Source organism: Zea mays, chromosome 5, assembly GCF_902167145.1.
Source record: "Zea mays cultivar B73 chromosome 5, Zm-B73-REFERENCE-NAM-5.0, whole genome shotgun sequence".
Taxonomy (NCBI): Eukaryota; Viridiplantae; Streptophyta; class Magnoliopsida; order Poales; family Poaceae; genus Zea; species Zea mays.
The window spans coordinates 63,713,750-63,731,296 of NC_050100.1; the positions used below are offsets into that span (position 1 = coordinate 63,713,750).

At 43.0% G+C, this 17,547-nt stretch overlaps 1 long non-coding RNA gene across 3 annotated transcripts; it reads left to right on the forward strand.

Annotated features, from left to right (window-relative positions):
• Positions 1 to 14,281: 14,281 nt before the first annotated feature.
• Positions 14,282 to 16,481, forward strand: LOC103628234 (uncharacterized). 3 transcript variants are annotated; one of them, XR_002261952.3, is made up of 4 exons: positions 14,282 to 14,488; positions 15,735 to 15,806; positions 16,002 to 16,093; positions 16,189 to 16,478. It is a non-coding gene; the product is annotated as an uncharacterized lncRNA (long non-coding RNA). The 3 variants fall into 3 exon arrangements; XR_002261951.3 differs by having other exon boundaries at positions 14,333 to 14,488; positions 16,166 to 16,446; XR_002261953.3 differs by having other exon boundaries at positions 14,350 to 14,488; positions 16,002 to 16,061; positions 16,166 to 16,481.
• Positions 16,482 to 17,547: the final 1,066 nt, after the last annotated feature.

Genomic DNA, 17,547 nt, shown 5'->3' on the forward strand with positions numbered 1-17,547 from the left:
AGATGGCTTTGTTTAATAGTTGATTTTTTAAAAACTGCATGGCTCGGTCGCCAGGGTCGATCTACGGAGTCTTCCCCGCCGCTTTCCACATCATAGCTGTCACTATCACCAGTGTCTTCAGATAAACCCTACAAAATTTCCCTAGTAATCTTCTCTACATTTGTCTTTGCTATTGATTCAATAAAGCCAAGATTCATCTCCTTAGAAAGGCTCAGCTTCGTTTCAGCGACAGCTTTCTTATCTTCAGACATCTTCAAAAATGCTGAGAAAGTGCTCTCAAAGCCGAAGCTTAAAAATTTAAAAAGCCAAGCAAGTGTTGGTGCGCAAGAGCTAAAAATTGAGTAAGCAAGATCAGATGGCAAGAAAGCGTGCTAAATGAGCTCGTGGTGTGCTCTTATTTATATGCCTGGTGCATTGCATGCTGGAGGGCCTGCTTGTCAGTGGCTGTTGTTATTCTAGCAAAGGGAAGGTGTTTTTTTGGACCTTCGGCTCAGGGCCTTCGTCCTTGTCGCAATCTGAATTTATCATTCTAACAAATTAATATTGCGAGGGCCTACTGTTGGGGGCCTTCGGCTTCCGAAGGTCCTCAAAAACATGATTTAACAATGTTTCTGGAAGTATAATGCATGAACAGGTACCTTCGGACTTGAGTTGAAACCACAGCGTGAAGAAGCACAAGGAGTACGAAGGATAGCGCGAAGCCGAAGCTGTGCGCAGGAGAGCTTCGGCATGATAGCAGAAAAGGAAAACCGACTTAAAGATGAAAAGGCTATTTAGACCTCGATGGATTACTATAGAGTTATTAGCAAATGTAAAGGGCATGAGTGTAATTTTACATGGGCTGCGTCCCGTGCCTATAAATAGATGAACAGTAACCCCGTACTGTTCAGGCGGACTAGGCATTGATCCTTGCGTCACGCTGGTATTTTTACCTTCTTTCAAGTCGAAGGTACACTTGTAATTTGATATTATTTCTATTTTTCCATAGTAATAAAATAGAAATGAGATAATAATAATATATGACTGTTTATATTATCTTTTATGTGATTCTTTCTTCATCTCTATATGTTATGTTGATGAAGGTGTGTTCTTCATTACCTTCGTCCGAAAGTCATTATATCCTAAGGGAAATAATGCTTCGAAGCACGAAGGGCTTTAACGTTTAACGTTTTCTGTGTTGCCTTGTTCTTAACTCATAGCACTTGAGAACAAGTCCCCAACATTTATCAATGACACACCACCTTCATATAAGCTATGTCTTTGGACAGGACTATTTAGAACTGTGAAACAAAACTATAAACATGCAATCTGTACATATCCATGGAAACGGATATCTTAAATTCAATTTGATACTTGAGATCACTTCATTCTTTATACCTACAACCCAAACAAAGCCATTTAAAACAACAATACATCTCAATGTAAATGTACGGAAATCATCATTCATTTCGGGGTAATTTTCAAACATCGTTTTCATTGTCAGGCTAACCATAAAAAATCGGTTTCAAACAGCACATGAAATGGACAGAACCTATGGTGGATACTAAGAGAACATAAGCTTTACCCTTAATGATATGACCACAAACAGTTTCACGCACCAGAATAAAGATAATGGACACATTTCAGTTGAGCACCACTTGAAATGAACAAGTAATTCAAGCTAGCATATTCTAGCCACCTTTTACAGTAACACCACCGCTAACTACTGAAGGTTGGCTGTTCAAACCAATCTAGGCCAGTAATATAGAACATTGTGCAGGAACACCTTATTGTGCGATTCAGGAAAATGCTGTCACTCGTATCAATGATTAGGCTTGAGGCTTATCCGAAGCTACAACAATGCAAGTAGAGCATACGTTGCATCCTCTTTATACCCCTATCCAATCTATTGAATTCCATTACAAACAAATTAAGGCGCAAAGATACTCCAAGCTACGAAGAATATTTCTGTGCTTATACTATAAGGGAATGGCTAAGTAGTGGGTTGCTTTTTGATGACTGACTTTTATTCTCTTGACAAAAGTTGGCATACTCTGCATTTACAAAGAAGCAATAAAAGGGTCACTGATAGCTTTGTCTATCAAACAACCTTCATAAAAACTATGTATGCTAAAGACTGTTCCAGAGAATCATAGGTTTTGTAAGAAGATTTGCACAACAAAGACTCTAAAAGCTATAGATTTCTAGTGCACAGGTCCTATAAAAAATAGACTGATATTTACTTTCACCTCAGAAAGAGAAAACACTAAAAAATAGAACTCGAATAAGGGGTCCTAAATTAGTTAGCTATTAAAGCGATTAACAAACCATAATTTCTCTTCAAGCTGAGGAAAACATTTGTTTTTTTGAAATTCTAAGGGAATGGCAAAACATCGAACTGTTCATGATGGGGAAATTCTTTTTCTTTTGAAATAAGTGTATATACCCTGCAATCTAAAAAAGTTAAAGCCAAGGACAACTTTATCTAACAGACAAATGGAGGTAATAATTTTATGACAGATTGATTCACTACTGGATGAAATTGCATTTTTCACAAATTGTAGCCTCCCTAAGCGTACTCCCTTGAACAACAGCACAGATTCTTTTGAGTAAAATGGAAGCATAAGGGAAGCCGTTGTTCACGATCCGTGAATCCGTGTGGGTAAACCTCACCACTTTGAACTTCCTCAGGACTTTTGCGCAGTCTCTATAGAAGGAAGCCTGAAAGAAAGAAAAAAACCGGAGCTGACGATCCATCAGCCTATTTTCAGTATTCAGTTAAACCTTTTCAGGCTTGAAATTTCAGTAGAACCAACAGGTTGTGTAGGACTCGTACCCTGGACCAGGAGGTGGGTGCTCTCACGTACGGTTTCGCCCTTCTATAATCCAGTGGTAGGGAATCCACGATCACAATGTCTTCCTTCAATGACTCCTTGAAGCAGTTGACATCGAATATATCTCCAAAATCGCTATACATCATCATCAAAAAACAAAAAAAACAAAACAAATACTGCCCGTTAGTCTACCTGCAGTTTCTTAATGTTGATTCCAGAACAGCTAGATAGAGTTAACTGACCTTGGGTTGGTCCAGAATGACTGATGATCAAGAGTAAGGATCACCTCGCGGAGCCGCCACGGCAGCCGCGCGGAAGGGGGACGGGCCGGAGACGGGCAAGGACGGGAGCGAGACGTGGTGGAGGTCCACCTCGCCGAAGGTGAAGACGGGCCGTCACCTTTACCCCAGCGGCGAGGGAGCGTCGACGCGGTCCGGCGGTGCGGGTTTGGAGGTCCGGCGGCGTGGGTCTGGCGGCGGTGGTGTGGAGGGGATGAGAGCGTGTGAGAGACGGTGAGATAGACGAGTCCCTCGGGTTAGGGGTTTTGGTTTTTTAGTTAAGTTCGACGGTTTTCTGCTGCCCACGAACTTAAATTAAAAACGTGGGTACCCACGTTCCTAATACCTTAAGTTTGACGGTTTTAGCCAGGCCGCACGAACTTAAATTAAAAACATGGGTACCCACGTTCTTCGTCAAACTCATGAACTTAACTCAAATAAGAACGTCGGTACCCATGTTCTTAGTTTGCCCCACGAACTTTTATCAGTTTCTTGTAGTGATCACAAATATTTGACTTCTCAACCTTAGCAATCAAATTAACATTCTCAATTCTAAGGTTGGAGATAGTGTCACGGCAACTACTTAGCTCACTAGTTAATTTTTCATTTTTCTCTACTTCCTGAGCATAAGCATTTTTAGTCTTAACATGCTTTTTGTTTTCTTTGATAAGGAAGTCCTCTTGGCTATCCAAGAGATCATCCTTCTCATGAATGGCACTAATCAATTCATTTAATTTCTCTTTTTGTTGCATGTTAAGATTTGCAAAAAGAGTAAGCAAGTTATCCTCCTCATCACTAGAATTATCCTCATCACTAGAGGTTGCATATTTAGTGGAGGATTTTGATTTTACCTTCTTCTTCTTGCCGTCCTTCGCCATAAGACCTTTGTGGCCGACGTTGGGGAAGAGAAGTCCCTTGTTGGCGGCGATGTTGGCGGCGTCCTCGTCGTCGGAGGAGTCGGTGGAGCTCTCGTCGGAGTCCCACTCCCGACAAACATGCGCATCGCCGCCCTTCTTCTTGTAATATCTCTTCTTCTCCTTCTTCTTCCCCCTCTTGTCGTTATCCCTGTCACTATCACTAGACAATGGACATTTAGCGATAAAATGACCGGGCTTACCACATTTGTAGCAAACCTTTTTGTAACGGGGCTTGTAATCTTTCCCCTTCCTTTGCTTGAGGATTTGGCGGAAGCTCTTGATGATGAGCGCCATCTCCTCATTGTCGAGCTTGGAGGCGTCGATGGGGACCCTACTCGGTGTAGAGTCTTCTTTCTTCTCCTCCATTGCCTTGAATGCAACGGGTTGTGCTTCGGGTACGGAGGAGGCGCCTTGCTCGATGATCTTCTTGGAGCCTTTGATCATCAATTCAAAGCTCACAAATTTGCCTATCACTTCCTCGGGAGACATTAGTTTATATCTTGGATCACCATGAATTAATTGAACTTGAGTGGGGTTAAGAAATACGAGTGATCTAAGAATAACCTTGACCATTTCATGGTCATCCCACTTGGTGCTCCCGAGGTTGCGCACTTGGTTCACCAAGGTTTTTAGTCGGTTGTACATGGCTTGCGGGTCTTCTCCTTGGTTGAGCATGAAGCGACCGAGCTCCCCCTCGATCGTCTCCCTCTTGGTGATCTTGGTCACCTCGTCTCCTTGAGAGCACCTAGAAGGGGGGTGAATAGGTGATCCTGTAAAAACTTAAAACTTATAGCCACAAAACTTGGTTAAGTGTTAGAGAGATAATACCAAGTGACTATAAAGCGAGCTCTTGCGAATCACAACAATCACACAAAAAGCAATCACAAGAGACACGCGAGTTATCCCGTGGTTCGACAAGTACAACACTTGTCTACCTCCACGTTGTGGCGTCCCAATGGACGAGGGTTGCACTCAACCCCTTTCAAGTGATCCAATGATCAACTTGAATACCACGGTGTTTTTCTTTCTTTCACTATATCTCGTTTGCGAGGAATCTCCACAACTTGGAGCCTCTCGCCCTTACAATTTGATGATCACAAAGAAGCACGGATGTAAGGGAGGGAAAAGCAACACACACAAGACTCAAAGCAAGAGACAAACATGCACACTAGTCACAACTTGAGCTCTAAGTTCACACACGGAGTTCTCAACTCAAGATGAGCTCAAATTGCTATCACAACGAATCAAATGCGCTAGAATGAAGTCTTGGTGCTTAGAGATGATCAAAGAATGCTTGGCATGCTCCTCCATGCGCCTAGGGGTCCCTTTTATAGCCCCAAGGGCCAAGGCAGCTAGGAGCCATTGGAAGCAATCTGGGAAGGCAATTCTTGCCTTCTGTTGGGTGGCGCACCGGACAGTCCGATGCACCACCGGACATCCACTGTTCACTGTCCGGTGCAGATTGCTTTCCTAAATTGGCGCAGCCGTCCATTGAAGATTTGGAGCCGTTAGCGCACCAGACACTGTCCGGTGCACACCGGACAGTCCGGTGCCCCATCAGACTGTTGGCTCGGCCACACGTCACGCGCGGATTGCGCGGCCGACCATTGGCGCGGCCGACCATTGGCTCACCGGATAGTCCGGTGCACCACCGGACAGTCCGGTGAATTTTAGCCGTACGCCACCAACGAATTCCCGAGAGCGGCCAGTTGACCAGACGCCAGCCTGGCACACCGGACACTGTCCGGTGCACCCAGACTACGCAGAGTCTTGGCTGCTTCAGCCAAGTCTTTTTCCTTTTGTATTTTCTCTGGTTCTAGCACTTAGGCAAATATGTTAGTGCACAAAAACCAATGTACTAAGTCTAGAATCATACCTTTGTGTTGATTTGCACTTCATCCACCATTTGGCACTTATTAATACTTAAGGCAATTGTGTTGGACACTTAATCACCAAAATACTTTAGAAATGGCCCAAGAGCACATTTCCCTTTCAATCTCCCCCTTTTTGGTGATTTATGCCAACACATCAAAAAGCAACAAATAGAAGTGCAACATCAATGCAATTAAGAACAAGAATTGTTTTTTATTCAAATTTGGCATATTTGGATCATTCTTTGCCACCACTTGGTTTGTTTTCAAAATCAAACTCAATTTCCTATCTCTAAGTCAAACACACTTGTTTAGGCATAAAGAGAGGTACTTCATGAGAAAATTTGATCAAGAGCCAAAAACTCCCCCTTTTTCCCATAATCCTATATTCTCCCCACAAGAGGCCAAATTTTGCACATAAGAGTATTTTGACAAAACAAAAGTTCTAACTCTACTATTTTCAAAATTCTCAAGTGGTAGCTGATCCATTTGCTTTGGCCTTAATTTCTCCCCCTTTGGCATTAAGCACCAAAACAGGATCATTATTGGCCCAAAAAACCCATTGCCTCACCAAAATCTTCAATTAAGAGTAAAAAGGCAATAAGGGCATGGAGATGAACTTGGAGTAAATTATCCTCTCATCGGAGTGCAGTGGAAGTCTTGCATGGTCCAAGTTCACCTTTTCCCTTTCAATCCTCCTTTGAGACTAAATTAAGAACACTCAAGCACATGGTTAGTCTCAAAGGATCAAGTTGTAGCGTTTCTCCCCCTAAATATGTGCATCATTCACACATGGACTTGTGAGGTCGAGGATCCCTTACACAACTTGAACACCGTAAATAAGAAACAAAATGCATAAAGGAACATGATCAAAGGCATAAAACACATGTATGCTATAGATCAATCCAAGTTCCACGAATCTAAGACATTTAGCTCACTACGCAGCCTGCAAAAGGTCTTCTCATCTAAAGGCTTCGTAAAGATATCGGCTAGCTGGTTCTCGGGGCTAACATAAAACACTTCGATATCTCCCTTTTGCTGGTGGTCTCTCAAAAAGTGATGTCGGATGTCTATGTGCTTTGTGCGGTTGTGTTCAACAGGATTGTCTGCCATGCGGATATCACTCTCATTGTCACATAGGAGTGGGACTTTGCTCAGATTGTAGCCAAAGTCCCGGAGGGTTTGCCTCATCCAAAGTAGTTGCGCGCAACACTATCCTGCGGCAACATACTCGGCCTTAGCGGTGGATAGGGCAACAGATGTTTGTTTCTTAGAACTCCACGACACCAGGGACCTTCCTAGGAATTGACACGTCCCTGATGTACTCTTCCTATCGACCTTACATCCAGCATAGTCAGAGTCTGAGTATCCAATCAAGTCAAAGGTAGACCCCTTTGGATACCAGACCCCGAAGCAAGGCGTAGCAACTAAATATCTAAGAATACGCTTAACGGCCACAAGGTGACACTCCCTTGGGTCAGATTGAAAACTAGCACACATGCATACGCTAAGCATAATATCCGGTCTACTAGCACATAAATAAAGTAAAGACCCTATCATAGACCGGTATGCCTTTTGATCAACGGACTTACCTCCTTTGTTGAGGTCTACAACTCCGTCGGTTCCCATTGGAGTCTTTACGGGCTTGGCGTCCTTCATCCCAAACCGCTTGAGCAAGTCTTGCGTGTACTTCGTTTGAGAGATGAAGGTGCCGTCCTTGAGTTGCTTCACTTGGAACCCAAGGAAGTAGTTCAACTCGCCCATCATAGACATCTCGAATTTCTGAGTCATCACCCTGCTAAACTCTTCACAAGACTTTTGGTTAGTAGAACCAAATATTATGTCATCGACATAAATTTGGCACACAAATAGATCACCATCACAAGTCTTAGTAAAAAAAGTTGGATCTGCTTTCCCAACCTTGAAAGCATTAGCAATTAGAAAATCTCTAAGGAATTCATACCATGCTCTTGGGGCTTGCTTAAGTCCATAGAGCGCCTTGGAGAGCTTACACACGTGGTCGGGGTACCATTCATCCTCAAAGCCAGGGGGTTGCTCCACGTACACCTCCTCCTTGATTGGCCCGTTGAGGAAAGCGCTCTTCACGTCCATTTGGAACAACCTGAAAGAATGGTGAGCGGCATAGGCTAACAAAATACGAATCGACTCTAGCCTAGCCACAGGAGCAAAAGTCTCCTCAAAATCCAAACCTGCGACTTGGGCATAACCTTTTGCCACAAGTCGAGCCTTGTTCCTTGTCACCACCCCATGCTCGTCCTGTTTGTTGCGGAACACCCACTTGGTTCCCACAATGTTTTGCTTGGGACGTGGCACTAGTGTCCAAACTTCATTTTGCTTGAAGTTGTTGAGCTCTTCCTGCATGGCCAACACCCAGTCCGGATCTAGCAAGGTCTCTTCTACCCTGAAAGGCTCAATAGAAGAGACAAAAGAGTAATGCTCACAAAAATTATCTAATCTAGAGCGAGTGGTTACTCCTTTGCTAATATCACCCAATATCTGGTCGACGGGATGATTCCTTTGAATCGTCGCTCGAACTTCAGTTGGAGGGGCCTGTGGTACTTCTTCCTCCTCATCTTGGACATTGTCACACCCGGTTTTGGAAGGTAAACCGAATGCGAACCATGTACGTGCCAGGATCAGAAATTCACGTACACGGCGATTACATAAATGACTCATCATAGCACAATGCTTCGAATAACAATAAAGATAAGTAATAATATGAAAGACTAGAGTCATTTACATAATATAATCAAAGTACACAGAACAGAAACGTAGCCAACGTAAATAAACCCACCACAGGCAGCTGACTGGGGGAGGTCGCTAGCCTAATCCTCGAACTCGTCGAAGTCCTAGAACTCCTGGAGATTCGCCTCGATGCCTTCTTCTTTACCTGAGCATAGATTGCACCAAAGGCAACCTGGTGTTTTGTGAAAGCAAGGGTGAGTACACTTCAACGTACTCAGCAATTGTCCCGTTTGGCTGTAGTGGACTAGCTTTATTTGGGGTTAAGGTCAAGCAGCTGCTTTTAGTTGGTGAGGTTATTATTACTAATTGAGAGCCAGGTTTTAACATTAACCCAAAGTATCCTTTCCAAACGAAAAGAATACCACTTACCATTACCATAGTCATAACCATCATCCTTGTCACCACCTGTAAACCAACCATCTCTGATCAAGTATCTCTAATCAAAGAGGATCCCAAGGCCGCTCATAACCGTGAGCACGGCTGATATATCAGTTTCTAACCCTCTGCAGAGGTCGCACACTTTACCCATGAGCCGTGATTCCCATTTTGCCCGGGGATCATGACTCCCCATTGATCACTTCCTAGGTGGTCCGGCAGGGTATCATTACGTAGCCTTTACAAAGATTCCCTAGAGGTCATAGCCGCCTGTTAGGTTTCTCCAGTTTGATAAACACAGTACCTCTCCCCGCAGGAGGGTGACTAACAAAAGCAAAACGAAAGAACCTCGGCACCCAGCCTCGGCAGAGCAAGCACTGTGCCTGGACCCCATTGACGGCACGACGGCGAAGCAACTACACCTCTAGTTCCTCTAATTAATTAGCTAAGGGCGCCCCATTTCACCCTCATGGTTGCACTGTTATCCCGGGTGGTTTCTCAACGAACAGGTCCTTACGGAGAGGTACTCGGGAAACAGCCCGAGTCCCCTTAAATGCCGCAAGTATATCATCATATCCAGAATAAAATCACAGTATCATCATTGTATCTCATCATGTTCATTGATTAAAGTAAAGCGCTGGCATGTAGCTAACCATAGTAACCCAAAAGGTAAATCAAGGACAAGGTAAATAGAAAGCTAGTAAATCCTTAGATTGTTCATAGTATGCGGGACAGTGTATTATAAAGTAAATGGGACATAATGGGTCAGAGGACACTTGCCTTCACCAAATAGATGCTCAGGGTCTTCGATCTCGTAGAACTCGAAGAGTGCGAACACTTGGTCGCCAAAGCTTCACTGTCGATTCCTCGAAGCTCAGAAACGAATCATGATCTAGTCGCAACGCGAAGCGAAGACGAACAAGCACAAGCAAACAAACATAGATATATGCATAAGAACATTACACCATACAAGATAAAATGTTATAAAAACATGCAGCATAAAATAGAGTTCGATTCTATAGTCACGCGAGGGAAAGAAACGCGACGGTCGAAGCTACAGTCGAGGAGTTATCGCGTTTACGCTAAACAAATATAACATTTAATTCGACATTAACAAATATAGTGTTATACATCAGTCAGTTCGATTAATCTGCTACACTAACCAATATCAGTTAAATAAGTAATTTAATTAAAACGAGAGATTCTAAGTGAGGCGAATCTAGGACGTGCGAAACAACACGACAGCGCGCGAACGATGCGAGGACACACGCGACATAGCACAAGAACGACGCACAAGACAGCGCGCGCGACCAGCACGAACGACGCGCGAAACAGCACGCCACCGCGTGCTGAACAACACGCGCGACATAGGCGGGAAAGCTAAATCGGTAACGTGTTTATACTAAACAAGTCTTAATTAGAATATTAGTTCGACGTAATTATAATTACGTGAATTGACATTATCATATCAAATATAAATTAAAACTACTACTTAGCTTTGACTAAATTACTATTTTAATAGTGGACGATTAAACAAATAGTTAACTAATTAACCTTAGTGATTATAATCGAACGACTTTAATATCGCGCGCGGACAGTGCGCGACACGCGACCCAGATGCGCGGCACGAACGCGCGAAGGAAAGTCGACAACGCGCAAACAGCACGCGAATAATATTATGCGACGACGCGCGGACACATGCGACGCACGCAAACGACACACGAAACAGCGCGCGCGATGAGCGTGAATGCGCAGGAATCAGCACGCGACCACGAGCATATCGCGCATGAACAACGCACAGACAGCACGTGCACGACACGCGAAGCAGCACGCCACCGCGCGCGGAATAGCACACGTGATAAGGAGCGAAGAACTAATTAGATGTCGTATTTAAACTATACAAGTATCAAATAAATAAAAGTATTTAAGTCAATATTAACCATGTTAATATTTATTCATAAAAACGCAAGTTGACAATTATATATTTAATTTAATTGGAATTCTAATCTAATAATCATTAGTCGAGCAACCATTAAATAAATTAATTAGAATGTGTGACCTGATAAGTTAATGTTATTAACATGAGTGATTATAAGCAAGAATAATTTATTATTACGAGCAGACGTCGTCCGACCTGCGTCATCGACACGCAAGATACACGCTAACGAAGTGCGACAAGGCAAACGACACATGAGAATTACTAATTAGATGTCATGTTTATACTAAACAAGTATTAACTCATAAACATTTGAATCGACGTAATCACATTAACAAATATTTATAAAAGCGCAAATTTAAACTATAAATTAGTTTTAATTTGAAAGTTGTTTTTAATAACTATCGAATGAACAATTAATTAAATTAACTAAAATATATGACATGGTGAAACAATATTATTAACACGTAGACGATATTATTATGGAACTAACGCAAGAGGAACAGATCAAAATGGAATTTTTATGTAAACGATAAAGTCTACGTAAAATCGCGATGATGTGGCTCAAGGTGACTAGTCAGACCCAAACCACATGGAGGGCTACAAAGTCGCGGGCGCACCAGATCTGACCCATGGCTGTTCTCTTTTCTCTCATGCATGACGTGCGGTGATGAGATCATGTGGAGAAGGAACATGCAGGTGGGACCCATACACGATTTCTCTTTTGAGTTGCATACTTACGCAGGTGGATCGTGCGTGGGTTGCTGCATGTTGCATGCCTGTGGGGTCCACACAACAGTTCTTCTCTTTCTTCTCTACATTTTTCTCCTTCCCGTATCTACAATTCTGCAGCGGGGCAGCTCGACGGCCAGTGCTGCGCGCAGCTCGTTAGAGCCGAGGCCGAGGTGCGCGGCAGCACGCCCGCACTGGCACGGGGGCTAGCCGGCGGGGCAGGCAGTAGGGACAGGGACCGATGAGGGGCTACGTGCCTGGGGCTCGCCAAAGCGGGCGAGTGGGCTGGCTGCACGCGCACGCAGGAGCTCGCGGCGGCGCGGACTGAAGCAGCAGTGGCACCGGACAACACAGCTGGTGTATGGCCACGGCCACGACGTGCGGTTGCGGCCAGGCGATGGTAAGGCCGAGCGAAAGGGTCCAAGGCCAGCGCAAACGTCGAAAAAAAACTAGACGGAAAGGAAAAAAACAGGGAGGGAAGAAGGACTCACCGGAGCGACAGAGGTCTAGGTTGAAGCTCGCTGGACACATAGGCGACGCAAAAGAGCCGACAGGTTCGCAGGACGGCAGCCAGCATCGCGATGCCGGGAGGGGTTCGCCTGCCAAGCAATATGACCGCGAGGAGAGGGAGAGAGACTACACAGCGATGAAAACAAGTAGGGGCGGTTTTTGAGTTCTAGGGACCTGTAGCATTCATCATGGGGAAGAGGTTAGAGAAGAGGGAGGGTGCTGAACGTGGCTTGACAGCGGCTGCTAGACTGGCGAGCATGTGAGCGGCTGGGCTACAGCGCGCACGTGACGTGGGCTGGGGGCGCGTGCTGGGCCGAGCGGCTGGGCAGACACGGGTGAGGGAAAAGTGCGGGAGTGGGCCATGAGACCGAGCTGGGCCGAGGGGACGAGGTGTTGTGTCTTTCCCTTTTCTTTTTATTTTCATCTTCTTTACTTCATCTATTTCTTTCTAAATCCATACATAACTCAAACTCAATGTATGCATATCAAGTTCACTCACTAAATAAAAAAAATAGGTAAGTTGCAGCATGATGCAACAATCATAATCTCTCCTAGGGTTTATCCCACTAAGCTTGAAATTTATATAGAACAAACTAACTCTCCATTATTAGAGGAAAAAAAGAAGAAAAGCATGTAAAGGAGAGGGTAACACCTGAATTTGGTGGATATTGGGAAAAGAAATTTTATAGCCCCAAATTCAGGGTGTTACAAATCTAACCCCCTTAACAGAATCTCGCCCTCGAGATTCAAGAAGAGGCTAGCAAGAAAATGAGATTGGTTCATCGATCGTTTATAGCTTCTTCGGCTCAACTTTGACTCTGGCAACTTTAACTTCTAGACTGGTTGCTTTGACCTTTAGATGCTTGAGACCAATCGATGCAATTCTTGAGGATCTCTTGGACCTGTGGGTTAGGACCCACACACGCTTTCGCTGCGCCACTCTGATCTTGTTGGTTGATGTTGATTGCATTGTCTTCATTGGGGTTAGCGGCTAACCCCCTTAACAAGAGCATTGATACACGCTTGATGAAGATGCTGTCGATTCTGATCTTGACTGATTTGGAGGAGTTGGAGATTGCCAAATGGACAGGTGCAAGAGGAAAGAATAGCGAGAAAAGGTAAGTATAGACAGATTAGAGAGAGCAGGGGGAGAACCCAACTAATTAACTCTATGGAACTCACCTAGTAAACAGATGCCATTGCGGACCAAGGGCCACAACACATCAACACTCATTCCAAAGAAGCAAATCAGTCATAGCAGAAGGACAAACATCATGAGCACACAACAACAAACATCTCGTTGCTACACGTTAATCACTACACGACGGTTGATCTTTAGCGACCCTTATTAGGTACCAACTATTGGTTGCTAAAGGTTAGGGACCGACGGTCAGTCGCTAAATCCTTTTGTAGCAACGGTCGGTTGGTTGCTAAAAGTCTAGAAATTTAACAACTTATGGTTGGTCGCTATAGATGTCGTGGGGGACTAGCGGTGGGTCGCTATAGAGCAAGGATCACTATCAAATCTTATAGCCTGAATGTACCTGTAGATGTTAGTGACTAAAAATTAATTAAAACAAGTAAACATTGATCGCTAAATTGATCGCTAAATTGCGTGGTGATTTATTTCTTTTTTATATTGCTTGTATGTTTATTTCATGGTTTGTTTATGTATGGACATGACTATAATATGCAACTATGTTCTTTGTGCTTATATGATAATACATTTAGATAATAATGATATTTATGGTAATCAAATTTTTTAAAAAAGTGCTTGTTATTTATTTACCTTTGGAATGATTTTTGATTGCTTATAATTGATTTTTTGGATATTTAATAAACGTTTCTTGTTAAATGAAAATCCTAGTAAATTAATAATATAATTATTAGTCCCAAAAATAAATATTTTATTTATAAATAGTTTTGGTTTAATTGTTATAAATTTTATGGTTATTTAAATTTATATTTTAAAATTAGAAAGGAATTAGAAAAAAATAAAAAAACTAACCTAACCTAATCTAGCCGGCCCACTAGGGCCCATGAAACTGGCCATGCCCCCAACCCTAGCCGCCACTACCCTGCTCCCTCTCCCAAGCCGCCGCCACTCCTTCTCCATCCCCTTTCTCTCTATTCTCTCTCTACCGCCCACCTCTCTCCACCTCCTCTCTCCAAGCCGCGCCACCAGGAGTTCAGCAGCCGCCAGAAGCTGCCATCTAGAAGGGAGCATTCACCGCCCGACTCTCCGTCTCCCGTCCCCTCGCCCCCGTGCTCCGTCAGCGGCCCCTCTCCGGTGAGCTCTCAGCCGCCCCCTGAACTTGGCCGCTTTCATTTGAGCTAGATAGCATCCAAGACAAATCACCGTCGTTAAATCCTCTCGCCGCGGTCTCGAAACTGCTCACCAACGCGCGAGAAAATTACCTCGTGCGCGCGCGTGCACTGTGCAGTGGGCAGAGCTACGGCCTGCAAGGCGAGCGAGCGAAGCGCAGCGGCCCGGAGCAGCCAGTCAGTGGGGTTCCTGCTACTGCTACAACAAGACCAGGCGCCAACCCCTCTGAACTCTCCGGGCTCTGGTTGGTGGCGGTAGTATAACTGAAAAGATGATTTTGATTACATGTTGGGCTACCTTGGATACTCTGTTTTCAATTATGCATTTGCTTCTCCTTGGCGAGTCTCTAAAAATGTATAACTGAATACTGAAAACTAGTTGCAGAATTGAGGGTCGATCCCAATGCTGATCTGTTGAACTTGAGAAGTGTGAATGTGAACCAAATACTACTGTATTTATAACTAGTGTTTGAGTGCATGATGCTATCTTTTGATCTAGTGAGTGAAACCTCGTTATTTAGTAACAGTAAATATTAAACAAGCTATTCACTTAGATGACAAAGAAACAATGCCATAAGCCATGTTGTGATGATTAAGGGGCATCTGCACATGTGTCATTCTCAGAACTTTCCCTTCATCTTCTATTTTCAGTCCTTGCAGCACCTGCATACTTATGTTTATGTGCAGACTTGTATGTGCATCCTGGTGTTGCTTGTGTTTTGCAATTTGGACTTTGTATGGTTACCTCTTGTTCCCAAGTCCCAACCAAACGTTTCAATTTATTAATAGTCACCCTGAGTCCTAAGCCTCCTTAGGTCTTACTTCTAAGCAAAATGACCTAATCTAAATAGCAAAGCCTATTTTGACTTGTAAAGGAGAGGGATGGCAATATTGATCAACTTAATAAAGGAATAAAATGGATTATGTATTATTTTACAACAGATCCATGATATGAGTACTTCCAGTCTGTGTTGTACACAGTAAATTCTATAATTCTGCTGTCCTGCAAAGGCAAAGTCACCTTTGAGACCAGACTGCCCTACATATTACGATTTTTTGCTTCTTAATTAATGATTTTGTTCCAAAAGCTATTACTAATACGAATTTTCATATTTTATTTACATCTATCACTTTACATTGCATTTTGTATGCAGTGAAGCTAATATGCTATATTGATCTTAATGATTCAATGGTTAACTGATCCTCAACAGAAATTGGCAGAGTCATGGAGTTTACCTTACCTGGATGCTTTCGGTGCTGCCAAGAACATGCATGTTTATGAGGTATTGATGTTATTGTACTTAATGATTACTGGCTTGGTTTTGGATCCAAAGTGCCGTTGACACTTGACAGTTTCTTAATGATTACTGGTTTGGTGTTGGATGCAACGTGCTATTTTCCATTTCAGTGACCTATTTTCCATTTTTGCCTTTTCACATCATTGATAATGGCTAAGATGCTTTAATGTTATGTTCCAGGTCTCATTTATAGATTCTTGGGTATTATCATTGAGTCCTATGAGACGAGCATTTCTCAAGGTGATGAGGAAATCTAACAATCATTAATTAAGGTAGTTTTTTCATAAATACTCTCTTTGGTCATTTCATAAATACTAAAAGTAGTTTTTTCTTGTCAATATAAGGTAGGTGTACTCTTGAACTGCAGATACATATATCTGGTTGATGGCCTAGGAAGAATAAGATGGCAAGGCTCTGGATCTGCAACACAAGAAGAACTGTCATCACTAATAGCGTGTACCTCTATTTTCTTAGATGAAAATGAGATGGGGTGGCTGATCTTTGCTATTTTGTAACTTCTGGTACAAGATATTTTTGTGAATGATCATCTCTGGAGCTTTTGTGAATGATCTAGCTAGCTATCTGTAAATGGTCTAATTGTGAATGATATTATAGTTGTGATGCTTTTGTGAATATATAATTGTGGTGCTTTTGTGTTTATGTGATGGATCTATGACTGTGGTATACTGATTAACTGTGTATGTCTTTATGATTTGTGTATAAAAATATGTGATTTGTGGTGCTTAATTAAATGTATATTATTATTAATAACAACTGTAAAAAGGACGACTTTCTGTTGGTTGCTAAATGTATAGTATGTCGACTTACGGTTGGTTGCTAAATCTATAGTACAGCAACCCACGGTTGGTCGCTAAATATACAATATTAGCAACAGACGGTCGGTCGCTAAAAAGATGTCGGTCGCTAAAGCCTTTAGCGACGGCACTTACAGCGACCATCCTTATGGGTCGCTAAAAGTTTTTAGCAACCAACCGTAGGTCGCTGAAAGCCGTTTTAGCAACCAACCGTAGGTCGCTGTAAGTGAGCCGTCGTGTAGTGAATGTTAAATTGATGGTGATCTTTCCTTAAAAAGGGAAAATACTCTAATGCCAACAAAGGCAAGGGGAATAATAAGACATGGAGGATAGGGGCATGGGCATAATAAAGGATGGAGCTAAAGCAATGATTGTAACCAACAAGGGAGAGAATACAACCAAGGTCAGGATAGGTAAAACACCCTTCTCAAATCGAGAAAAAAAATGATATTTCAAAAGGTAGGCATAAGATAACATCATGGAAAGATCTAGAGATTACAAAAGTAAGGGAGGTGAAAGGCAAAAACACACCAAAAGATAGAGTTAGGACAAGACTTTCAATGTGACAGAGGAAAAAGGAAACGAACAAGAGCGGGGAGGGGTAAAACAACACTCTTGAACTGGAATGGGAGAGGAAGCTTTAAAATGCAGGTGCAAGATAAGCATCATGGTAAAGTTCAAGGGATGACAAGGGTTAAGGTGATAACGGACAAACACAACCAAGGAGGTATTTTAGACAAAACGTGCGAGGTATCGAAGAATGGGAAGCAATCAATGGTGAAGTAGGTGAGGCATTATCCTCAAACAGCGATGAAAAAGAACAGGCTTTAAAGGGTAGGTTCAAGATAAGCATGTGGGCAAGGGCATCGATATCACGAGGGTTTAAAGGTAATAATGGACAAGGATGTAGA